Here is a 27,190-nt window from a genome sequence, read left to right on the forward strand (position 1 = left end):
TTCAAGACTTGGTTCTGGTCATACATTCTTTGACCACTTCCTTCCTTTGTAGCAGGTTAGATGTCCCTTGTCTGTATTCAGTAGCCTCCTGGACTTAACTAACTTCCATCTAATCTCACTGTATACTATTGGGCCTTCTCTATTCATCATCTCCTTGGTGATATGGGATTACCTTTCCCATCTCTCTCTACCATGCTTACCACAGTATGTACAACATAATGGTGTTCCATAAAATTGTGTTGAGTGGATGAATGAAATCTTGGATCCTCCATTAGTTTACTGTATGATCAAGGTCATAACTTTTGTGAGTCTAAATCCCCACTGCTATAGGCAGGGAATGATACCTGTCCACTGGTGTCTTAGTGTTAAGAAGGTCAAGCCACCTAGCACAGTCTTAGCCATGAGGCATGGTATGAAAACCAGATCTTGTTTTGTCTGTCTCACCCTAGTGCAAGAGTCCGCTTGACATAGGAAAATGGTGTCCCTCCCGCCCGTTTCCTTGGTCGGTGGCTTGGACAGTTCCAACAAATCTGATTTATATCAGGCTGACCTCTATCAGTAACTCCTCCTCCTGAGCCTTCATTTTGCCTCCAGGAGCCACTCAGGACCTCTGCTCCGCGCTTCACACGACCGTCCTTACAGATCGATTATTTCAGGGAGTGTTGCTGTCTCATCTGCTCTTCTTACTTCTTGCTGACAGTTGCAGCCAAACCTTTGAAGTTCGAGTCTTGCTTGTCTCCTTCCTTCCTTGGTTGTCATCGGCTCTCGCTGTTAAACCCAGATGAGATGGAAAGAGTTGGACGCTCAAAGTTTGTTAAGTTCCCACGAGAATGATCCTCAGGAAGGTCTTCTGAGGACATTCATGGAATTTTGTCTCTGTTTTTTTAATCGTGCCAACTCAAAGGAGGACACTTCTGCTTAGAGGGATCCCACACTCCCCTATTGTTCCTCAATAAAATCTTGGTGATAAACGACATCATATCCATAATCAATTTTTGGTTTTCCTGGATAACCTTATGACTATATTAGGGTGATGTAGAAACACCAGTGCACCAGGGACTGGAATACTTGCTCCCTATTTCAAGTGGCCATTAATTAGCTGTGTGACCTTAGGCAACTTTATCTCTTTGTTCTGGAGGTGCTGCTGCAGCTCTCAACAGGTGAGAGGAGTGAAGACAGAGTGAACAGAATAAACACACACTGAAGGGCCCAGATTAACAGGGGGATGAGGGGGATGAGGGAGAGAGAGTGATCAAGGACAACTCTCAGAGTCTGTAGGAACTCTAGCAAGTTGGATAGGGAACGGGAACCTGCAAAGAAAATAGAGGAGAAGCCAGGGAGATGGGAGGAAAATCAGGAGGTTGTGGAGTCCTGAGAGACCAGGTCATTCCATAGGAGGGAACTGGTCTGCACCACTGCTGAGGTTTCTGGTAAGATGAGGATTAAAAATGGTCCTTGGGCTTTAGCAGCAAAGAGGTCGCCTGATGATCACAGAGGCATTTTAAAGCCTGTGATGGGGGTGGAAGATGGAGTGGAGTGAATTGAGGAGTAAGTGGGAGGGGGGCATATGGAGACTGCAAGGAGAGATAACTTTCTGGAAAACTTTGGGTGTGAGGAGGTGGAGAGAGAGCTATAGCTGCAGGAAATGTGGAGTGGAAGGAAGATATTTTTAAGGCTGGGGAGACTTGAGCCTTTTTAAGTGATTGAGAGGAAAGGGTTGACTTCTTCTACATAGAAGAGAAATGGTTTAATTGATAACCCTGAAAAGGCCAGGGAAGAAGTGCAGAATGCAGGAGGAGGGACCGACATTGGCAGAGAAGGACACTGCCTTGAATGTCACACCAGGGATATGCGTGTTGTTGTGGAAACCACACTCGAATTCACTGGGCCAGCTGCTATTTCTCCTTCCTTCACCCCCAACCACAATATCAGTCAGACACCTTTTCTCTAGACCTCAATTCTCAGCAGCCCCGACTCCACGTGTGTGTGTCCAAGGTGGGAAGGAGAATGTCCCAGGACCTCACAGGCACCTTCTTGGTCATTGGGACTAACCCCCTTCCTGCCTTTGTTCACTCAGTGTCTGATCAGGCATGAGAGTCATGCCCAAGGTTCCCTATACACTCGCCCCATCCAGGCATCCATTCTCACCTGACTTCCCAAGTTCACATCCTACCAACCCAAAGTCGACTCCCTCTCTCCTCCTCTCAGATGAACCGGACAAGCTGTAGCTGCAGGGTGTGTGATGGTTACATTTCTGCTGGTCTGCCTCATGCTCCTGTGTCTGGGTCCAGGATGAGTCAGCATTCTCTAGTGCTCTTGGCCAAATCCATTTTTCTTATAAATGAAGTTACTGTCCCCATTTTCCTAGTTGACAGAGGGGCCTAACGAGTCCACTGGCCTCACCTGTGTGTGTTAAGTGGCTCGAGTGTCATTTAATCTAACTTCAAGATGTGTGACTAAATTCTAGATGTGCTAATAAAATGCTGACCCTGTAAAAAAAATCCAAGTGTCACATTTAAAAAAAATCCAGGAAGCAATGGCTAGAAACGCAAATTAACTGAGAGATTTAATATGCTCCTATGTGTTTGTGCATAGCTAGCTTTCTAAAGGCCTGAAGACAGAACCACAGACTTTTTAAAGCAACAAGAAATTGCAAGTCAATAAACATCCTATTCCCATGCCCCCCTCTGCTCATCCAACCCGGTGATGACGAAACGCACACTGACATGAGCAATAAGAAAAATAATAACATTATCACAGGATCAATGTCTATTGCTGGCTTCATAAATAAAAGACTTGGCTTCCTATTGATGTTTAATTTTTTGTAAATGCCTCTGGAAATTTAAGTAGCAGTAGGAAAACATTATCCTGAGATAATGTTCAATTTCTCCCAACACAAGCTCTTAAACCCTGAATGTGTTCAGTTTTCAGTCTGGGACAAATTCTGGAGAACAAATTTCTTTGGAACAGACAGTGGTAGATTTATTTTAAACAGGCTGGCTTTGGTGCTCCGGGTCTAGGGGACAGGAGAGTAGAAGATGCTTGGAACAACAGAGGCCTAGAAAGCCTGGCAGTCTGCTGCTTCCCTGGCTTGCTCTAAGGTACCCATCAGCAAAGTGGGAGACTCTTTCTCCTCTCTCCCTGTCCCACAGCTGATGCAGTGGCATGAGCCCAATTTGTGAGTACTAGCGGACAAGTGAGGAGGCTCTGAGGGGTTCACCTGTCCCTGTAGGATCCTATGATGTCCTAGCGGCCTGTTACCCCTTGCTGTACCTCAGCTGCTCTGGCATTGACTCAAATCCCTGGGGCTGTATACTGGGCACCTAGCATGAATAACAAATCAACGCCTGCCAGCTCTACCCTAGGGAAAACATTAGAATACTTTGAAGGAGAGGAATCATAGATATTAAAGCTGAAAGGGAGGTTCTCAAGAGATCTTCTAATCTAGGATTCCTCAGCCTTCAGGCAGGTAGGTAAGGTGTGAATGCCCCCATTCCTCAGAAGAAATTCTGAAGATCCAGCTAATTAGAATAGAGGGCAGGTAAGTGACTGTCATATACCCTTAGAGCAGTGTTTCTCAGCTTGCACAGAATCACCTGGTTCTTGTTAAAACACAGATCCCTGGACCCCACCCCCAGAGTCTCAGATTCTGTAAATCTGGGGTGGGGCCCAGGAATGTGCATTTCTAATGATTTTTTAGTCCCTGCTGATGCTCTTGGTCTTGGTCCGGAGGCCACTTTTTTTGTTTTTAAAATAAATTTATTTATTTATTTTTGGCTGCATTGGGTCTTCGTTGTTGGGTCTTAGTTGCTGCGCGCACGGGCTTTCTTTAGTTGCGGCAAGTGGGGGCTACTCTTCGTTGCGGTGCACGGGCTTCTCATTGCGGTGGCTTCTCTTATTGCAGAGCTTGGAGTCTAGGCATGCGGGCTTCAGTAGTTGTGGCACACGGGCTCAGTAGTTGTGGCTCGCGGGCTCTAGAGCACAGGCTCAATAGCTGTGGCGCACAGGTTTAGTTGTTCCGCCGTATGTGGGATCTCCCCATACCAGGGCTCAAACCCATGTCCCCTGCATTGGCAGGCAGATTCTCAACCACTGCACCACCAGGGAAGTCACCGGAGGCCACGTTTTGAGAATCACTGGACTAGAGTCTCCTTTCTGTATTTCATGACCCAGAAGCTGGGCTGTCTTAAGCTAACACGTGAGTTGTTCTGTAACCTATTGAGTCAAATAGGAGCATAAAATACCCATGTCCCCAGAGGAAGCTCATTCCTTCATCTGAGACTCTGCAGAGTCTTTGCCCAAGTAAGAGTAATTTGTTTTCCTCATTGCGACTCTAAGGCTGGTTCCAACTACTCCAAAGCCACATGCGCTTGGAAAGACGCAGGGATTCCTCAAGGTGTCCCAGCCTCTGACCTAGAATCTTTTAACTTGAGAAGAACTGTCACCTTCCTAGGAATCTGAAATAGAAAGGCAAATTTGTGAAGGCCCTTCTGACTCTGACCAGCTGGATTTGCACTGGCCATGGTGATCACTCAGTGCCATGCAGACATGACAGTGATAAATGATGCTGGATTCCACTAAAAAACCATCAAAGCTGCAGGGTGGAGACCCCAGTCACTGAGCCCAGTGCCCTCTGGCCCTTCCCATCAATGTTTGAAAAGGTGACAGGCGGCAAGGAGGTGGGGTGGGAAAGAGGCATCATGTGGGTGTGGCAGCTTCGCTATTTAGCAGAGGTCGCAGTTGTAGGGGTGGGGCGATCAGCAGGAGAGGAGGGAAGGGTTGACAGCAACGAGAGGGTTTTCTTCAGTCCCAAGAATTCTAGACCCTTACCTGACCTCCCTTCTACCCTGACAGAAAAATTTCATGAGAAAGTCCACTTGCCTCGGAATACAGTCCCAACCCCACCCCCACCTGAGTCAAAGCAGTGAGAACAATTTGGCTCTTTGCAGGGTTGTGTGTTCTAAATATTCTACTTGCATTATGTTGCATATAAAGGTTAGAAAACAAAAATGCTGGAATTTTCAAGTCCTTGTCCTGCTTCTCTCTGTCAATTTCTAGTGTGCTGCCTTTATAAGCATTTCCCCCTTTTGTTTTAATTGCTTCCATCTTTTTCCTTTTGTATTCTTTCTCGCTGATTCCTCTTCTTTGTTCCTCTTTGAGGAATTCAGATTTCTGCTTCTCCAGTCACCTTTCTTTCCAGTCTTTGACTTTTAAGAGCAGACTCTGTAGGTGGTTTTGAGACACAAGGGCCGGTTCTGAGAGCCACTTCTCCCCCAGCAACTTGCATTTCAGGCAGAAGGAGCCCACGTCCACTTCTATTTTGCTTCATGTGTTACTGAAGTGCAACATGTATACAGAAAAACGCACAAACCATATATTTCCTGCTGATGGCTTTTTATAGACTGACGACATGGAGTGACCAGCACCCAGATCAAGAAACAGAACATGGCCGGCCCCAAAGCCCCTAGTGTCTCCCTTCAGTAATTTCCAGCCCTTAGGAATATCACTATCCTGATTTCTAACAGATTAACTTTGACTGTTTTTTAATTTTACATAAATGGAATCATTCAATACGTACTCTTTGATGCCTGGCTATTTTTCTCTATTTTGTGTTTGTGAAATCCACTGATGCTGTTACATGTAGTTTGTTCATTTTCCTTGTGCTCTCTCTCCTTTGCTCTCTCTGTGTAACGAACATATTACATTTGATTCATTCGACTATTGACTATTTGGGCTTTCCCAATTTGAAGCTATTATGAATTTTGCAGCTATTCTCATTCTTTTACATGCTTTTCTGTGAACATACATCCTTTTTCTGTTGGATTTGAGTGGAATTGCTATTTTATAGATTAACATTTATTCAGCTTTAGAAGATACTACTATATTGTTTTCTAAAGTTACTTTACCAATTTATACCTATACTCCCACCAGAAAAGTCCAAGAGTTGTAGTTGCCCCACATTCCTGCCAACGTCTGGTATCTTTACTTTTAGTCATTGTGGTAGGTGTGTGATGATAAGGGATTGTGGATTTAATTTGCATTTCTTCGATAGCTGATAAAGTTGGGCGCCTTTTAATATGTTTACTGTTCATTTCAATACCCTTTTTGGTAAAGTACCTGTTATGTATTTTGTCCATTGTAAAAATTTAGATTATTTGCCTTTTCTTATCACTTTGTAGGATTTCTTTATAATTGTGGATATGAATTCTTTGACAGATACTCTAGAGCAAATGTCTTCTTCCAGGCGTTGGCTTGCCTTTGACTCTTCTTCAAACCCATTGTTTTACAACTGTCAAACTCACACTTAAACTCCAGCTCAAATGTCACCTAGTTGGTGACTTAGCCTCCATCCCCTTTCTCCTGGAGTTGTTGCCTATCCCTTGTCCTCCCACAGTTTCGGCCTAACGCTCTCTCATAGTAATTGTCGCATTAGTTACAATGACCTCTCCTTTTCCAGCCCCCGAGCACCTGAGGCACAGACTATTTCTAGATGGAAACAGTGGCAGTCATTTTTCTGGAGGCTCTGGGTGTTTTGTTTCTTTTTTACTTTGTAATTATCTGCGTCCCAACTTTCTACTGTGTGTATGTATTATGTTTGTAATGATAAAAAGACACATATCTTAATATTGTGCCCTTGACCCTGCCTCATCTCCAGTACTATGTGTTGGACATCTATCCAGAGGATCTTTCAACTCAACATGCTAAAAAATTAGCTCCTCCTTTTGTCTTTCCATCTCAGCCCAGTTTCATTCCTGGCCTCTGTGATGGGTATGGGATAGCATCACTACTGCCCAGAAATTAAGTATCAGAGAGAATTGCTCTAACTTCTAAATTATCTTTCACTCCTTCCTCCCACATCTAAATTGTGCTTTCCAGCTCTACTGTCTTTGCCTCTCTCTGTTCTCTTGCAAAATTATAACAGCTTCTAAATTGTTCTTTTGCCCACCCCTGTCAAAGAAAAATTGCACTTGATGGAATTAAGCAGATAAAGAAGACTTTATTCAAGACAGTTGTTGTAGAGGTCAGCTTCACTGCCGTAGGGGAGAAAGACTGACCCAGTGCCAATGAAACAAAAGACAGGGAGTTTTTAAGCACTGGGGTGAGCTAGTAGAAAAGTGCTATAGGACTTTATGGGGAAGGTAGGTCAATGTGATTAGCCCATCTCTGTCTGCTAATTGATGTTTATCAAAGTTAGGCGTCTACCTTCCCACAGAGACTGGGAGATGACTGTAATCATCTCTCTTGATGGTTATATTTCAAAGGGATGGCTCCACAGTCCTTGAGAAAACTCAAGATTCTTGGGTTGTAATTGGCTGGGAGAAGATTTACATCTCAAAAGGACAGAGAAAGAATTTGCAATTTTCTAAACTAAGGAATAAAAAAGTAAAGTAAGTCATGCTCTGAGAAAAGGGAGGTAAGGAGCCTATAGTCAGGAAGAAGCCTGTCTGAAGTTTAGTCAAGCTGAGGGGAATGTTAAGGCCATCTTGGTCACCCTCACTCCAATTTAAATACCATAATTTAAATTTGGTTTTAACATTCTATCCCTCTGTTCTAAAACCTTCCATGGCTCCATACCAAATGAGCTGTAAACTCAGGTGTGCATGGAAGAGTCTCCATGCTCTCATCCCAACCTCCCCTGAGTCTTATTCCTGCCATACTGGAGATGGAGTCACCATGAGCATTCTGAAAATGGTCACAGGAAGTTGAGGTTGAGGGAGATGAACTTCAAAGCATCACAGGATGTAAGTGGCTGACCCAGTGGTGATTTGAATCATGGGCTGGGTGAGGGTGGAGCAGGAGAAACAAGACCAGGTAATGTCCCAAGTCATTGGACTGCCAGCCAAGTGTGTTTCTGGGAAGACGGGCATTTCGTCCCAGGCAGTGCTCAGAGAGTGACCTGCTCAGACTTCTCAGCTGGGCCCCAGCTGCCCTTCAAGGGCTTTCTGGTAGTCACATCATTTCAGGGTTCGTTTAACAAAATTCAGAGATTTTTCCTTAGCTGGAAACCATCTGTGCTCCATTAAGGTCAAGGTCATGGGCCAATGGGCCAATCATGTTTTGTGCCCATCCTCTGAAAGTCAGCGAAATGGATGTGGTCCCCTTAATGTCTCCTGAATGACAAGGACAACCTAAGATTTTCTACCTTCCTGCTCCACTGAACACACAGAACTCAATTGAAAGGCCACAGCACATTTAAGTGTCTGAAATTAAATCTGAAGTCGAAGCAGCAGCATCTTATTACTTTTAATCAGTGCAGTGCATGAAAGCCCCTTTGGAGAAATCGTTATTTTACCTCTACATGCAGAAGGCAGAACTGCATCCCTGCTTCCTCTGGTCCCTGGAAGATGACAAGGACTCTTCACTCTGCCTGTCCATCAGACTTGGGGCTGCCTTCAGCTTCTGCTGTGTCCAGGGCTTGGGTCAGATTTGATTCTTAGAGCTGCTTCTTTTGAGTCCCACTTTGCATGGCTCTCAGCTGTACTTTTCTTAATATAGGGACAAGAGGCTGAGGGATTAGTAACTATAGTTACCATTTATTAAGCACTTTCTTTATCAGTATTAGTAGCAAACAATCAAAACTGGTTTGATCAGGGGGTAGTTTATTAAAGGATATTGGGTTGTGCACAGAATCTCCAGCAAAGCTAAAGAACAGGGTTGGAAGCTGTACAGCCGGGAACAATGCTCAAAATCTCACTGCAGAATTGGAGGTAATAGGGACACCAAAACTGCCACCCCGGGCACAGCACCACAGCTTGAACTGCTAATGCTGAACGCTAGAAGCCAAGTCTAATTTTCCCTGCAACAGCCATGAAAGGTAAGTATTATTATCTTCATTTCACAGATGAGGTCACAGAAGTTCAGAGATGTTAGGTAGCTTATTCCCAAAGTTAGCTACAAATTCTCAACTGTGTGTTCAGTGAGGATGGGGATTATATTGATTTTGCTCACTATTTAGTGTAAGCTCCAGTGCAGTTTAGTAGGTACTAAATAAACGTATGGAATGAATACACGGGGGAAGTGATGGAGAGATGCATGGTTATCGTGTTTGTTTTTGTCCCACTTTAACACAACCTGTCCTCTTCTACCTTCCTTTGGGACCATATCCCGTGTTTCTGGCCAGAGGGTTGGGTAGATGACTCAGGGTCAGGCAGTCATAATATCCTCCTGGCCATGGCGTTTGGTCCCAAAGTTTGAAGGATGTGAGTCTGAGCAGATGGCCCAGCACATGGAGCAAGACTGACTGTGATATGAAAGAACTGAGCCAACATACAGAGAAGAGCGAAGACAGGATTTATGATTCAATTTTCCTGCATATTACTAATATTGGCTGTTTTATAAATAAGCACTATCACTCCAGTCAAGAAAGGCAGATTGAAAATGGTGACTTCTCTCAAAAAAGGGTTTTTATTTTGGATGCCAACTCCAATTCCCCATTAGATGGATATGTTTCAAGAAATATTCCAGAACTGGGTTAAAATGGATGTCTTCTCAATCCTTCTTCCTTTCTCTTTGGCAAGCCCCCATGTGTCTTAACTTACCTATAGTTGAATGGAGTCTTTTTTACAGGCAGTTTTTCCATCTCCAAGTCCATGCTCAGTGAAGATCTCTGAGATACGTTTGTTAGGACAACTGTTGGGCAAAGGATGTTACGGGGGCAAGAGAAAAGCAAACTTCAAGGTGGACAATGCAGGTTCTGGTGGCCATAGTATGTTTCAGGCTGAGCACCTGTGAGAGCCCTTCTACTGTAGGAGTCTACTGTGTAGGGTGCTCATGTGGTCAGGTACAGAGCACTCCTTCAGGCTAGCTCTAGTAATGGGACTGTTGTGAAGTTGTCAGTGCACTCATTGCATTGACATTGCATCGTCCAGACCTCTTGCAGGAGCACAGCTGCAACATGGGGCTCTGTGGATCCTGGGGTGTAATTTAAGAATTAGATGTTCACTCTATCCTAGTAGCTTTAGCCTCAGGCCATCTTGGCCCATTCTGTAGTACCAGGGCTCCTTCATTATCAGGGCTCAGTTATCCTTTTGTTTCTACTCCAGCTCCAGTGCTGACGGCATGACCCTCTCCCTCATTACTTCCATGGACCACCGGCTGGCCCACAGATTAGACATCCCCATCGGGTGTCGTAGCCTTGCTTATCTCTATACTTGATGGATAGAGCTGCTGGCCCTTCAGTCCTTCCCTATCCACCACTGCACCCAGCTCCCTACCCAACCCTCTCATCTCCAAAGCTCTGATGAATCAGTTTGCATTTCCCAGGCCGAGTATATTCCCACATTTGGCTGAAGACTTTCTCCCTTCCTGGAATGCTCAGTCTCTGTACCTTTGTTGTCCTCCCGGGGCTCCTGGCCTTTCTTTCTTTCTGCATCATAAGGAAAGCAGCCTGCTGCTGCTCTGCCCCATCGCTGCTTGCCTTAGTAACTTTGCTTTTCAAAACGAGGCTTAATTGTAACTTTTATTGACAGACTTACCTTATGCCATAGGAACCCATCTTGAATAAATTAAAATCAATTAATCACACAGTGATTAACTTTAATTGTGGGATGTTTCCTACACCCAGCAAATAACCATTCACATATGTTTCAATTAATATTTTTACCCCCCTTTGTTGACAAATGAGCTATTGTACTTAAAATTAATTAAATGTTAGCATGGTCCCAATTAACATTGCATTAGCCAAAAAATGCCTTGATTGTCAATCCTGAGCAAAATGTGTGACAATCTACCACTTAACATAATGCAGTATATGTTAGTTAAACACACGGAGGCCTAACCTTTTTCCAAATATAGTGAATGATCTGGTCAAAACATGAGGCCACATTTAAAGCCATTGAAAATCTTGGGGTTTTTGACTCTGACTTGAGATAAACAGGGAAAATAAAACTGTGTCCACCTAGAAATAGTTGCCTATCTTTTTCTGTCTGTGTTTTGCTAAACCAAGATTTAATGTCTCTAGATGATCAGTACTTTATATATATAGGGCCTTTTTATTTTATTCAATATTTTCAATTATTTTTGTCTCTTTTATTTCTAAAGTGTCTCATTCCTCTCTATCTTCAATGTTTCTTTACCTAAACGCTATTTATTGTGCCATAAATTCCAAACTGCATTTTTCATTTTTCACTCAACCTTCTGTTTTTGAGACTCATCTAAGTAGGTTATGTGGGTCTATTTTATATGCAAACATTGCTTATCCATGCCCACATTGATAAGCATTCAAATTGTTTCCAACTCTTTGCTTTTATAAGCAGCGTTGGGATGAGTATCTTTGTGTTTCTGAATTTGGGTATGTTGGGATCCAGGGCAGACCACCCCAAAATGTGCCTTAATGACATATTGATTATTTTGAATTAAAGTTACCTAAGAAACAGCAAATACAAGAAGAACACTCTGACTCTCCTTTCTGTCTCCCTGGAAGCAGGAAATAAATCTCTCATATGAAAGGTTCATTCCCTGCATCTGGAGGTAGAAGGGCACCCTTATTGCCCAAGACAGAAATCAGGGCTGAGAAGCCTACAGGAACAAACCTTCTTACTTCTTTAATTTACTTCCCCAAGCCCAACTCTGTTTGGATTCCTCACTAATTGGCCACCCCACACCTAAGCTTCTTTGTCCTGTGAATTCCTCACAAATTTATTGTTTCTTTGCTTAAAAAGTATAAAAGCTGCTTGCTTTGGCCACCACTTAGGTCTCATTTCTATGGGACCTCCATGCACACGAATTAGAATTTGTTTCTTTTTCTCCTGTTAACCTGTCTTGTGTCATTTTATTGTTAAACCAGCCACATGAACTCAAGAGGGGTAGAGAGGGAAAATATGCCCTCCCCAACAGGTACCTGTCTGAGATATATTCCTAGGGAAGCAATCATTGGGTCATAGGGCGAGTGCAAACTGCACTCTGGATTTGATCACATTTTGCACAGGAGGAAACGGAGATCTGGAGAGGTTAAGCAATTTTTCAAGGTCAAGTCTGTGACTAGGCTTGATTTCAGATCTTCTGAATCTTTGTGGATCTTCTGCATCTTAGTGGATCTTCTGAATCTTAGTGAAATATTTATTTCACAATATGCTACCATCTCAATTGCCCTGAATTCCCTGGAATTTTCAAAGCAAAATTTCTCTAGTATGATAGTTTCATTGTGTTATAGTTTAGAATATATTATTAGGGTCACCTTAAGAGTCAACATTCTATATATAAATTATGGCTGACACAGAGACGTATGCAACTATTATCAGTCAATGGCATTGGGAATTTAGGTCTAAACTGTTCTCTTCAAAAACTTTTAGGGAATTCCCTGGTGGTCCAGTGGTTAGGACTCTGTGCTTTCACTGCAGAGGGTGAGGGTTCAACCCCTGGTCAGGGAACTAAGATTCCCCACAAGCCGTGCAGAGCCACCAAAAAAAAAAGAAAAAAAATGACAAATTAAAAAAAAAAACCTGCTTTTGTTATTGGGCAAAGGCCTATAAAATCAGTCATATATTTTAGAATAGGTGATAGAGATATAATAATTATCCATCTGAGATTTCAAAGTTCTTCTCACACTAGGGGGCAAAACACTGCTACCATGATAAAAAGAAACACACACACACAAACATAAATCCCACATTTATCTTTACCAGTAAGCTTGCCCTGAAGGGTGTACATATGTATGTCTTTGAGAGATATAAAGTGATATACATCTAAGCTTTTAAGTTGCCTTTGGAGCTTTATAGTTCTTTTGTGTGTTTGGAGAAGGTTTGACCACTCAAATGCCATCCCTAGATATGTTATTTGCCTCCCTGTTTCCTCTGCCTCCGTTCACATTAATTTCTTAAGGGTTAATTGAGCAACTGCTGAATCCAAGAACAATATACATTCCTTGTCCTTATAACACAAGGCAGAGGGAAATAAGTAACAGTTCTGAGTGCTGAGCCAAGGCTTGTGGGTGACCCGAGGAAGGAGCCATTGAATCAGTCAGTGAGTGGTGAGCAGGAAGGTGAGATCTGAGCTGGACTTGAACAGATGTGTAGGAGGTGGTCAGGTGGAGGAAGGAAGGCAGGATCCTAAGTACAGGAGAGAGCAGAGTGCTTCACCTGCCTTCTGTACTCATGCCCCCGCCCCCTGCTCTTCCTGCCCCTACAGTAGCCATGTTCAGAAATAATCCAGCATCCCTGAGGGAAGAGGAACAAATGTTCTACATTGCACCATGCTAAGCATCCCCCTCCAGTCCTTGTGCCTGTGAAATGCATTTCACGCCTCATCTGTTCCCTAAATGAGATGTGAAAGCACTTTACACCTCGTTTACATTTGTGCTGTTTTACCAAACAGCATAGATACAGCTCCATCCAAAGTAATGAAATGAGGTCAGGCACCCTTTCTCTCCTTGGACTGAATCCACCCAACTCTTCAGATCCTCCCAGGCATCCACTAAGTGTTGGGAGAGAAAGTGCAAGGCTTGGTGGAGAGGTGTAGGGAGCAACGAGCAATGGGTGTTCAGATCCTTTTTGAGGGAAATGACCTTTCTTTCAAGCCAATAGTACTTTCCTGAGTATAATTTGTTTAAGTAAAATGCAGAAATCATAGGTGTATACTTAGAAGAATTTTAGCTTTTGCATATACCTGTGTAACCAACACCCAGATCAAGATAGAGAATGTTTCTCTCACTCCTGAAAATTTTCTCATGCCCCATTCCAGTCAAAAGCCTCCTCCTCAAAGATAACCACTATTCTGACGTTAATTGCCACCATGGATATACTGTAATTATTCTAGAGCTTAATATACTTGAAAGCATATAGTGGGTGCTGACTTTTGCTCAGATAATGTCTGTGAGATTCATGTGTGTCGTTCTATCAATAGCCCATTCCTTTAAATTGTTGGATAGTGTTCCATTGTATGACTAAGACACAGTTTAGCCACCATCTTGGGTTGTGGTGGTGTGCACAGCACTTCTCCACACAGGCACCAAGGTGTGTCCCCGCAGCAGTTCTGCACTGGGAAAGCCAATCCGACCTGTCAGGCGCAAGGCCTCTTCACACAGCCCCCTATAGGCAAGTGAGACTAGACTAAGCACAAAAGAAGAGAACCAATGCACCGAAGCTCTGGGGGCGGCTAGGCCAACCACTGAGGCAGAGCTGTGGAGCCCCAATCCCAAGTCGGCCACCATCCAAGGGCCAGAAACCTGATTCACTTCTAACTTGCCCATCCTCCAGCTATGGGGCTGACAGGGTATTGGTGCTCCGGCAGGGTATCAGACCTGAGCCTCTGAGATGGGAGAGCCAAGTACAAGACACCGGACCACCAGAGACTTCCTGGCCCCACGTAATATCAATCAGCGAGAACTCTCCCAGAGAGCTCCGTCTCAATGCTAAGACCAAGCTCCGCTCAACGACCAGCAAGCTCCGGTGCTGGACACCGGATGACAAACAACTAGTAAGACAGGAACACAACCCCACCCATTAGCAGAGAGGCTGCCTAAAATCATAATAAGGTCACAGACACCCCAAAACACACCACCGGATGCAGTCCTGCCCACCAGAAAGACAAGATCCAGCCTTATCCACCAGAAAACAGGCACCAGTCCCCTCCACCAGGAAGCCGACACAAGCAACTGATCCAACCTTACCCACTGGGGGCAGACGCCAAAAACAATGGGAACTACAGACCTGCAACCTGTGAAAAAGAGATCCCAAACACAGTAAGTTACACAAAATGAGAAGACAGAGGAATACTCAGCAGATGAAGGAGCAAAGTAAAAACCCACCAGGCCAAACAAATGAAGAGGAAATACGCAGTCTACCTGAAAAAGAACTCAGAGTAATGATAGTAAAGGTGATCCAAAATCTTGGAAATAGAAGGGAGAAAATACAAGAAATGTTTAACAAGGACCTAGAAGAACTAAAGAGCAAACAAACAATGATGAACAACACAATAAATGAAATTAAAAATTCTCTAGAAGGAATCAATAGCAAAATAACTGAGGCAGAAGAACGGATAAGTGACCTGGAAGATAAAATAGTGGACATAACTACCACAGAGCAGAATAAAGAAAGAAGAATGAAAAGAATTGAGGACAGTCTCAGAGACCTCTGGGACATCATTAAATGTACCAACAATCGAATTATAGGGTTCCCAGAAGAAGAAGAGAAAAAGAAAGGGACTGAGAAAATATTTGAAGAGATTATAGTTGAAAACTTCCCTGATATGGGAAAGGAAATAGTCAATCAAGTCCAGGAAGCACAGAGAATCCCATACAGGATAAATCCAAGGAGAAACACGCCAAGACACATATTAATCAAACTATCAAAAATTAAATACAAAGAAAAAATACTAAAAGCAGCAAGAGAAAAACAACAAATAACATACAAGGGAACCCCCATAAGGTTAACAGGTGATCTTTCAGCAGAAACTCTACAAGCCAGAAAGGAGTGACAGAACATATTTAAAGTGATGAAAGGGAAAAACCTACAACCAAGATTACTCTACCCAGCAAGGATCTCATTCAGATTCGATGGAGAAATTAAAACCTTTAGAGACAAGCAAAAGCTAGGAGAATTCAGCACCACCAAGCCAGCTTTACAACAAATGCTAAAGGAACTTCAATAGGCAAGAAACACAAGAGAAGGAAAAGACCTACAATAATAAACCCAAACCAACTAAGAAAATGGTAATAGTAACATACATATTGGTAATTACCTTAAATGTAGATGGATTACATGCTCCAACCAAAAGACATAGACTGGCTGAATGGATACAAAAACAAGACCCATATATATGCTGTCTACAAGAGACCCACTTCAGACCTAGGGACACATACAGACTGAAAGTGAGGGAATGGAAAAAGATATTCCATGCAGATGGAAATGAAAAGAAAGCTGGAGTAGCAATTCTCATGTCAGTCAAAATAGACTTTAAAATAAAGACTATTAAAAGAGACAAAGAAGGACACTACATAATGATCAAGGGATCAATCCAAGAAGAAGATATAACAACTGTACATATTTATGCACCCAGCATAGGAGCACCTCAATACATAAGGCAAATGCTAACAGCCATAAAAGGGGAAATCGACAGTAACACAATCATAGTAGGGGACTTTAACACCCCACTTTCACCAATGGACAGATCATCCAAAATGAAAATAAATAAGGAAACACAAGCTTTAAATGATACATTAAACAAGATGGACTTAATTGATATTTATAGGACATTCCATCCAAAAACAGCAGAATACACTTTCTTCTCAAGTGCTCATGGAACATTCTCCAGGATAGATCATATCTTGTGCCACAAATCAAACCTTAGTAAATTTAAGAAGATTGAAATCTTATCAAGTATCTTTTCCAACCACAACACTATTAGACTAGATATCAATTACAGGAAAAAATCTGTAAAAAAATGCAAACACATGGAGGCTAAACAATATGGTACTAAATAACCAAGAGATCACTGAAGAAATCAAAGAGGAAATCAGAAAATACCTAGAAACAAATGACAGTGAAAACGTGATGACCCAAAACCTATGGGATGCAGCAAAAGCAGTTCTAAGAGGGAAGTTTATAGCAATACAATCCTACCTCAAGAAACAAGAAACATCTCAGATAAATAACCTAACCTTACACCTAAAGCAACTAGAGAAAGAAGAACAAAAAACCCCCAAAGTTAGAAGGAAATCATAAAGATCAGATGTGAAATAAATGAAAAAGAAATGAAGGAAACAACAGCAAAGATGAATAAAATCAAAAGATGGTTCTTTGAGAAGATAAACAAAATTGATAAACCATTAGCCAGACTCACCAGGAAAAGAAGGGAAAAGGCTCAAATCAACAGAATTAGAAATGACAAAGGAGAAGTAAAACTGACACTGCAGAAATACAAAGGATCATGAGAGATTAATACAGGTAACCATATGCCAATAAAATGGACAACCTGGAAGAAATGGACAAATTCTTAGAAAAGCACAACATTCCGAGACTGAACCAGGAAGAAATAGAAAATATAAGCAGACCAATCACAAGCACTGAAATTGGGACTGTGATTAAAACTCTTCCAACAAGCAATAGTCCAGGACCAGATGGCTTCACAGGGGAATTCTGTCAAACATTTAGAGAAGAGCTAACACCTAATCTTCTCAGTTTTCCAAAATATAGCAGAGGGAGAAACACTCCCAAACTCATTCTACGAGGCTACCATTACCCTGATACCAAAACCAGACAAAGATGTCACAAAGAAAGAAAACTACAGGCCAATATCCCTGATGAACGTACATGCAAAAATCCTCAACAAAATACTAGCAAACAGAATCCAACAGCACATTAAAAGGATCATATATCATGATCAAGTGGGGTTTATCCCACGAATGGCAGGATTCTTCAATATACGCAAATCAATCAATGTGATACACCATATTAACAAACTGAAGGATAAAAACCATATGAGAATCTCAATACATGCAGAAAAAGCTTTTGACAAAATTCAATATCCATTTATGGTAAAAATGCTCCAGAAAGTAGAGGGAACTTACCTCAACATAATAAAGGCCATATATGACAAACCCACAGCCAACATTGTTCCCGATGGTGAAAAACTGAAACCGTTTCCTCTAAGATCAGGAAGAAGACAAGGTTGCCTACTCTCACCACAGTGATTCAACATAGTTTTGGAAGTTTTAGCCACAGCAATCAGAGAAGAAAAAGAAATAAAAGGAATACAAATTGGAAAAGAAGAAGTAAAAAAGGCACTGTTTGCAGATGACATGATGTTATATATAGATAATCCTAAAAATGCCACCAGAAAACTGCTAGGACTAGTCAATGAATTTGGTAAAGTAGCAGGGATATACAATTAATGCACAGAAATCTCTTGCATTTCTATACACTAATGATGAAAAATCTGAAAGAGAAATTAAGGAAACACTCCCATTTAACATTGCAACAAAAAGAATAAAATACCAAGGAATAAACCTACCTAAGGAGACAAAAGACACATATGCAGAAAACTATAAGACACTGATTAAAGATATCAAAGATGACACAAACAGATGGAGAGATGTACCATGTTCTTGGATTGGAAGAATCAATTTTGTGAAAATGACTATACTACCCAAAGCAATCTACAGATTCAATGCAATCCCTATCAAATTACCAGTGGCATTTTTTACAGAACTAGAACAAAAAATCTTAAAATTTGTATGGAGACACAAAAGACCCCGAATAGCCAAAGCAGTCTTGAGGGAAAAAAATGGAGCTGGAGGAATGAGACTCCCTGACTTCAGACTATACTACAAAGCTACAGTAATCAAGACAGTTTGTTACTAGCACAAAAACAGAAATATAAATCAATGGAACAGGATAGAAATCCCCGAGATAAACCCACGCACGTATGGTCACCTTATTTTTGATAAAGGAGGCAAGAATATACAATGGAGAAAAGACAGCCTCTTCAATAAGGACTGGACAGCTACATGTAAAAGAATGAAATTAGAACACTCCCTAACACCATAGAGAAAAATAAACTCAAAATGATTAAAGACCTAAATGTAAGGCCAGACACTATAAAACTCTTAGAGTTGAAAACATAGGCAGAACACTCTATGACATGAATCACAGCAAGATCCTTTTTGACCCACCTCCTAGAGAAATGGAAATGAAAACAAAATAAACAAATGGGACCCAATGAAACTTAAAAGCTTTTGCACAGCAAAGGAAGCCATAAACAAGATGAAAAGACAACCTTCAGAATGGGAGAAGATATTTGCAAATGAAGCAACTGACAAAGGATTAATCTCCAAAATTTCCAAGCAGCTCATGCAGCTCAATATCAAAAAACCAAACAACCCAATCCAAAAATTGGCGGAAGACCTAAATAGACATTCCTCCAAAGAATATATACACATTGCCAACAAACACATCAAAGGATGCTCAACATCACTAATCATTAGAGAAATTCAAATCAAAACTTCAATGAGGTATCACCTCACACCAGTCAGAATGGCCATCGTCAAAAAATCTACAAACAATAAATGCTGGAGAGGGTGTGGAGAAAAGGGAACCCTCTTGCACTGTTTTTGGGAATGTAAATTGATACAGCCACTATGGAGAACAGTATCGAAGTTCCTTAAAAAACTAAAAATAGATCTACCATATGGCCCAGCAATCCTGCTACTGGGCATATACCATGAGATAACCATAATTCAGAAAGAGTCATGTACCACAATGTTCATTGCAGCTCTATTTACAATAGCCAGGACTTGAAAGCAACCTAAGTGTCCATTGACAGATGAATGGATAAAGAAGATGTGGCACATATATACAATGGAATATTACTCAGCCATAAAAAGGAATGAAACTGAGTTATTTGTAGTGAGGTGTATGGGCCTGGAGTCTGTCATACAGAGTGAAGTAAGTCAGAAAGAAAAAAACAAATACCGTATGCTAACACATATATATGGAATCTAAAAAATAAAAAAAAAAATTGGTTCTGAAGAACCTATGGGTAGGACAGGTATAAAGATGCAGACATAGAGAATGGACTTGTGGATACGGGGAGGGGAAGGGTAAGCTGGGACGAAGTGAGAAAGTGACATGGACATATATACACTACCAAACGTAAAATAGATAGCTAGTGGGAAGCAGCCGCATAGCACAGGGAGATCAGCTCGGTGCTTTCTGACCACCTAGAGGGGTGGGATAGGGAGGGTGGGAAGGAAATGCAAGAGCGAAGGGATATGGGGATATATGTATACGTATAGCTGATTCACTTTGTTATACAGCAGAAACTAACACAACATTGTGAAGCAATTATGGCCCAATAAAGATGTTAAAAAAAAAAAAAGACATAGTTTAATCATTTTCCTGTTGGGCATTTGGGTGGTGTTTTGTTTTTGTTTTCTATAAATTAAGCTGCTATGAATATTCTTACACAAGATTTTACGGATATATACACTCATTTTTCTCAGGACACAGCTGTGAGTGGAATTTCTGGGTTCTAGTGTAGATGTATTTTAACTTTATTAGAAAATGCCAAACATTTCTTTGAGGTGATTGAACCGTTTCCATATACTACCACTCCCACTGGTAGTATATGGAAATTCTGGTTGCTTTGGTTGATTCAAGATAATGCAGTAGTGTTGGCAATCACTGTAAAGTAGCACATATTCATTTAAGGAACATGAGATAAAAGACAAGACTAAATATTTTGGAAGAGAGCCAGAATATGAAAGGAGTTCCTATGCATGAATCTTTTTTGCCCCAAATAATGTACCTTGAATGTCCTGATTTTGCCTAAAACTCGCTGTATTTAAAAATGCACACCACGTTTTGTCTCCTTCAGACTACCTGCCTGAGGATGTAAGAACAATGCACTGGGTGTCATATACCAATGATGTAAAGGAGGCCATTTGCCTACCTTCACCAAATTAGACTCATAATGTTTGTAATTTTTGCCAAACTGGCAAACAAATATTTATCTCTTATTTCTGTCTTTAATTTTGTGCTTTGATAGTTAATGAAGCAAAGTATTTTGTTTGTTTATGGATATGTGTATTTTTTTCTTAGTGAATTGACTCTTCATGTTCTTTGCTCATATTCTCTGGTGTTTGTCTTTTTCCTGTTGATGTTTAGATGGCTTTATACTGACAACTGGTTGTCATATATGTTGCAGTATTTCTCTTTTTCTGTTGTTTACCTTTTAAAGTAAAAACTACTTTTACTATTTTTAAAAATCCTACTTGCTCTTTATAAAACATCTGAACAATAGAGAAAAGATTACAGAAAGATCAAAATTCTTCCAAATCCCACTTTACGAGATAAAACAAAAAATAAAACCAAGAAATATTCAATAAAATTCTGGTGAAAATCACTTCAGGCATCTCTCTACCCATATATGGAGAAAACTAGGTATGAAGGTAGACGTTTAGAAGAATCGCTTTAAAAATACAATATAAGTTCTGTTTGCATAGCTATACTTAAAAATGTCTTTATTGCAAAATATATTAATCCTAAAAGAGTCTTATTGTTTAAAACTTCATGAGTTTGGAACAATATTTGAACCACATAATTTAACTTTGGACTGTATCTTTGGAAATCTTTGCTATCAACGGTGAAAAAAATTAGCAAACATATTTTTTTCAGTTCCCCAGCACTTCTAGTTTTATTGGTTACCTCAGTATTTTGATGTTGTCAAGTTTTATAACATTTATAACCTTTACTCTCACTGTAATTCCCACAGTTGTCAATTTTTCTTCTATTTTTAAACACATCATCAGCATTTCTTTTACCTTGGACTTGCATTCATATTTTCTTTATTTTGGTTTATTGCTTTTTATATTCATTTTATCATTCTAATAATTTCCTTCACAAAGGGCTTGCAGGTGTTAGATTTCCTGAGTTCTTGTATATTTCAGAATATTTCTCAGTTGCATTTGCACTGGAAGGTTTACTTGGCTAGGGATAAAATTATTGAGTTTGCCTTCTTTCACTCAGGACTTTACGGATATTGCACTAATGTCTACTGGTATTAAATGTTGGATAAAGCAGAGATCAAGAGGAACCTCATCAACTCCCTCCCCAACACACACATTTACACACTCTGTAAGTCTATGTATGACTTTCTGCCTAGATGCCCATATAATTTTTTTCTTTTTAAATATATATCTTTTGGTGGTTACTCTAGAGATTACAACATACACCTCTGACTTATCAAAGTCTCATGTTACTTGGAACTTTTATCCTCTTCTTGGACAATGTTAAAAAATGTAACTCCATTTAACCTCCTATCAACTTATATGCAATGGTTGTATATTTTAATTCTCTATACATTTTAAACCATGTAAAACACAATAGTAATAATAGTAATTATTATTGTTATTTTGTACAGAAAGTATTCATTTAGCTTGATACACATAGTTAATTTTTCCTCCTCATTCCTTTCTGCATCTCTAAGAAAACATATGGGATCATTTTCTCTCTGCCTGAAGAACATCCATTGTTATTTCCTTAAGTGTGGTCTGGATGTGCTGCTTATGAATCCCTTTGGTTTTTATTTGTCTTATTTCACCTTCATTCTCCAAGTGTATTTTCCTGAGTATTGGACTCTAGATTGGTGCTTTTGTGCTTTCAGCACTTCGAAGGTCTGGGTTCATTGTCTTCTGTTTGATTCCATTGTTTCTAGTGAGAAGTCTGATAGTTACTCTTTGTAATGAGGTGTCTGACTCCGTTTTTGGGTGTTTAGCTGCTGATAGCTTTTAAGCTTCCCCCTTCCTCTTCCCTTTCTGCCCCACATCTGGACTAGCTGATAAAAAAAGCCCTGGTGCTCCCTCCTTTGCTACTGGTAGGAAAATCAAACCACATGAGTCCCTGCCTGCACGAAGGAACCCTCTCCCTGGTCCTACTTCCTAATCACAATGAAAACCCAGGCCAGTCTCCTTTGCTTGCTCTCTGAGGTCACCCTGCTCTCCCCAGAGATACAAGTATGTAAATAGTAAACCTTTCCACAGCCGCTTGGTGTGTGTGGCATCTTCAGTCTCGATGTTTGAACCAAACTTTGGGTGGGAGTCTTATTGCCTCTGCAGGGAACCATGACACTTTAAAAAAGTCTCTTTTGTTTAGCTTTCATCATGAAGTATTTAATTGTTCTTATTTTATTTTATTTTTTTATTACTCTGCTTAATCCTTCTTGAACCTGTAGCTTGATGGGTTTTTTGTGTTTTCCTTTTTTTTACTAGTTTTTAAAAATTCTCAGCCATGATACTTCTGTCCAATTGTCTGTAACCTTTCTTTCTGGGACTCCAAGTATGTCAGTCTCCCCATGTACGTCAGTCTTTCTCATTTTTTTCCTGACCCTTTTTTCTGTCTTTTTCATCCTTTTGTCTCCCATGTTTCACTTTAGATATTTTCTTCTGACCTTGCTTCCAGTTCAATAATTCTTTTTCACCAGCGTCTAAACCTATACATTAAGTTCTTGATTTAGCTAATTGTATTTTCTAGTTTAAGAATTTTGATTTTCAGTAATAGTTCATGTATAAACTAAATATGTTCTTGTAAAACAAAAATGCCAACTTGCAGTTTGCACTGTTTCACTGTTTCAAATTTTAAACACAAATAAATATCCCAAGTGGTAACACAGAATGACAGAGTTGAAGTAACTCACACAGACAAAAAAAAGAATTTTGATTTAGTTTTATTTTATAATTCCTAGTTCTCTTCCAAATCCTCAATCTTGTGTTTTTCTCTCCGAATGTGTTAGGATGGTTATTTTAAAGTTTGTGTTTGGGAACTCCATTATCTTAAACTCCTGTAGGCTGATTCAATTTCTTATTATTTCTCTTAATTTGGTTTAGGTTTTCTTGCCTCTTCATTTCTGTTTGCTTTCAATGCTTGCACTTCCAGTAGGAGAATTGGCCTGAATTACCTAGTCTGCTATTATCGGAAGTGGAAGACTGAATCTCTGATTATTTTATCTTCATCCCTTATGTTCAGTAACTTCATCAGGATAGAAGTTGTTAATGAATAGTTCACCATCAAGTATATATAAAATATATATATATATATATATATATATATATATATATATTTGGTTCCTTTCTTTTTTCTCAGAATATCAATTATGTACATGTTGATTCTTCTTTGTTTTTTATTTTATCATCCCCTTAATAATTCTTTAAATACCTGTTCTTTTTCATACTGTTTGAGTGATTACCTGAGCTTTGTCAAGCCAGGGACCTGGCTGTGGTTTTTATTTTATTTAATGGTATTTTAAAAAATTTATTTATTTTATTTATTTATTTTTGGCTGTGTTGGGTCTTTGTTGCTGTGTGTGGGCTTCCTCTAGTTGCAGCGAGTGGGGGCTACTCTTCGTTGCGGTGCGCGGGCTTCTCATTGCAGTGGATTCTCTTGTTGCAGAGCACGGGATCTAGGTGCGCGGGCTTTAAGAGTTGTGGCTTGTGGGCTCAGTAGTTGTGGCATGCAGGCTCTAGAGCACAGGCTCAGTAGTTGTGGCACACGGGCTTAGTTGCTCCACGGCATGTGGGATCTTCCTGGACACAGGGCTCGAACCTGTGTCCCCTGCATTGGCAGGCAGATTCTTAACCACTGCGCCACCAGGGAACTGGCTGTGTTTTTAATTATACATATTCAATAGTTTTCTGCTTCAAATAAGACTTTAATCTCTGTAATGTTTTCATTTTCTTCTTGAATTTCTACTTTCACTTTGTCAGCTCACATTATTGCTCCTTTTTAAAATCTCTTGAAGATTTCAAAACTTTGGTTCTCTTTTTGATGTTCTATTTGAAAAGGAAGTTTCATGGGATTCTTTGAGACTCTGAAGAATCATTTGGAGCAGCTCTTCTTCTCTTTCCTTATGTGTGCTTTTTATCTTGTGTTTTTTTGGTCACTTTTTTTTTTTTTTTAATTGTGTGTCTGGTCTGTTTTCATTTATGGCTCATTTTTACATGGGGTCAAATAGTTACTATATTGGGAGAGACTTGGGTGAGGGTTGAGCCAAAGGCATCTGTGGCTTAGAACCAGGATTTGTGGCTTTAAACATGCTCTAATTTAGTCTGCCTTCTGCCTTAACCTTTTCTTAATTCTCCCCTTGGTTGTTGAAGGTCAATGGTCAGTGTGGCCCAGAGCACATCCCTTTAATTAACTGACTTTCTGGGTTATCATCTGGCATTTGTTCTTCCCACTTGCCTTCTCTTTGCTTTACCCCTAAAGCCCCATTTGGTTAGGAGTCTCACATTTGTCAGACCTGAAAAAAGAGAATTGGTGTGCTGTTTAGCCAGAGTTTAGGCAGGAGCACCATCCAAATCTAAAGGCAGACGTTTGCTTCCTGGGCTGGTGATGAGTTGCAAGTGATGGACGCTCCATTAGAGAGGCCTCAGCCAGTGTCTCAGGATAGGTTTATATCAGAGATCTGCATGTCACAGCAGCTGCTGCTGTGGGGCAAGGACCCTTGAGAAACTTCTCTTCAGGCCCAACGCAGATCCTTAGCTGACCATCCAAGATGGCTCAAAGTTCCTAGCAGATGATTTGGCAATTACCTATCAGTCTTACCAAATGAAGTCTCACACGTGTACCAAGACCACTGTGGACAAACATCTTTCCTCACAGAGTGATGTGGAGAAGTGTGTGTGGGTTGGTGATGAGAACACTGGCTGGGAATTAGGACACATGTGTCCTACTCCTACCCCTTACACTAAATGGTTAACGCCACTGGGAATAAGCAATTAACCTCTTTAGGCATTAATCTCTTCACTATCGATATGCAAGGCTTGCTGATCTTTTCAAGTGGGGATAGTCTGTAGAAAGGTCTACACATTTCTGCTTCCAACTGAAAATGGAGATTAGCTTTCTTTCTGATTGCTTGTGTGCTCAAAACAGAAGAAAGACACCTGGGTAAAGCATTTCCACTGACTTCTGCAATTCCCTTAAGGGGATCCCAGAAACTTTAAGCTTCTCTTAAGTTCCTTTGAGGTCTCCCAGCCCAAGGACTATCACCACATGTCCTCCATCCTGTCCACACTTTCAGCAGGTGTGTGTAGGTGGAGCTCAAATTTAAAAATAACTCAAGTGAACTCACACATCTTTTTTTGAAACTTGCTGTTCAGTAGAAGCTCTTAAGTTCTGAGCATTTTTCTTAGTGGTTAAACAGAACTAGAAACAAAGACAGTAGCCACTAATGACCACATTGTGCCTCCAATTCTCGTTGCTAAACCAACCTCCTCAACAGACATAGCAGCAATGTGATAAGAATTTTTTAAAAAATCTTTATTGGAGTATAATGGGTTTACAATGGTGTGTTAGTTTCTGCTGTATAACAAAGTGAATCAGCTATACATTTACATATATCCCCACATCCCTTCCCTCTTGCATCTCCTTCCCACCCTCCCTTTCCCACCCCTCTAGGTACTCACAAAGCACCCAGCAGATCAACCTGTGCTTTGCAGCTGCTTCCCACTAGATATCTATTTTACATTTGGTAGTGTATATGTCAGTGCTACACTTTCACTTTGTCCAACCTTACCCTTCCCCCTCCCCATGTCCTCAAGTCCATTCTCTACATCTGCGCCTTTATTCCTGTCCTGCCCCTAGGTTCTTCAGAACAATTTTTCTTTTTTTAGATTCCATATATATGTGTTAGCATATGGTATTTGTTTTTCTCTTTCTGACTTATTTCACTCTGTGTGACAGTCTCTAGTTCCATCCACCTCACTACAAATAACTCAATTTCGTTTCTTTTTATGGCTGAGTAATATTCCATTGTATATATGTGCCACATCTTCTTTAACCATTCATCTGTCGATGGACACATAGGTTGCTTCCATGTCCTGGCTATTGTAAACAGAGCTGCAATGAACATTGTGGTACATGACTCTTTTTGTTTTTTTGTTTTTAAAACATCTTTATTGGAGTATAATTGCTTTACAATGGTACGTTAGTTTCTGCTTTATAACAAACTGAATCAGCTACACATATACATATATCCCCATATCTCCTCCCTGTAGCATCTCCCTCCCATCCTCCCTATCCCACCCATCTAGGTGGTCACAAAGCACCGAGCTGATCTCCCTGTGCTATGTGGCTGCTTCCCACTAGCTATCTGTTCTACATTTGGTAGTGTATATATGACTATGCCATTCTCTCAGTTCATCCCAGCTTACCCTTCCCCCTTCCCATGTCCTCAACTCCATTCTCTACGTCTGCGTCTTTATTAGTGTCTTGCCCCTAGGTTCTTCAGAACCTTTTTTTTTTTAAGATTGTGTATATATGTGTTAGCATACAGTATTTGTTTTTCGCTTTCTGACTTACTTCACTCTGTATAACAGACTCTAGGTCCATCCACCTCACTACAAATAACTCAATTTCATTTCTTTTTATGGCTGAGTAATATTCCACTGTATATATGTGCCACATATTCTTTATCCATTCATCTGTCGATGGACACTTCGGTTGCTTCCATGTCCTGGCTATTGTAAATAGAGCTGCAATGAACATTGTGGTACATGACTCTTTTGGAATTATGCTTTTCTCAGGGTATATGCCCAGTAGTGGGATTGCTGGGTCATATGGTAGTTCTAAGGTTTTTAAGGAACCTCCATACTGTTCTCCACAGTGGCTGTATCAATTTACATTCCCACCAAGAGTGCAAGAAGGTTCCCTTTTCTCCACACCATCACTTATTGTTTGTAGATTTTTTGATGATGGCCATTCTG

This window comes from Balaenoptera ricei, chromosome 11 (genome assembly GCF_028023285.1).
Source record: "Balaenoptera ricei isolate mBalRic1 chromosome 11, mBalRic1.hap2, whole genome shotgun sequence".
Classification (NCBI taxonomy): domain Eukaryota; kingdom Metazoa; phylum Chordata; class Mammalia; order Artiodactyla; family Balaenopteridae; genus Balaenoptera; species Balaenoptera ricei.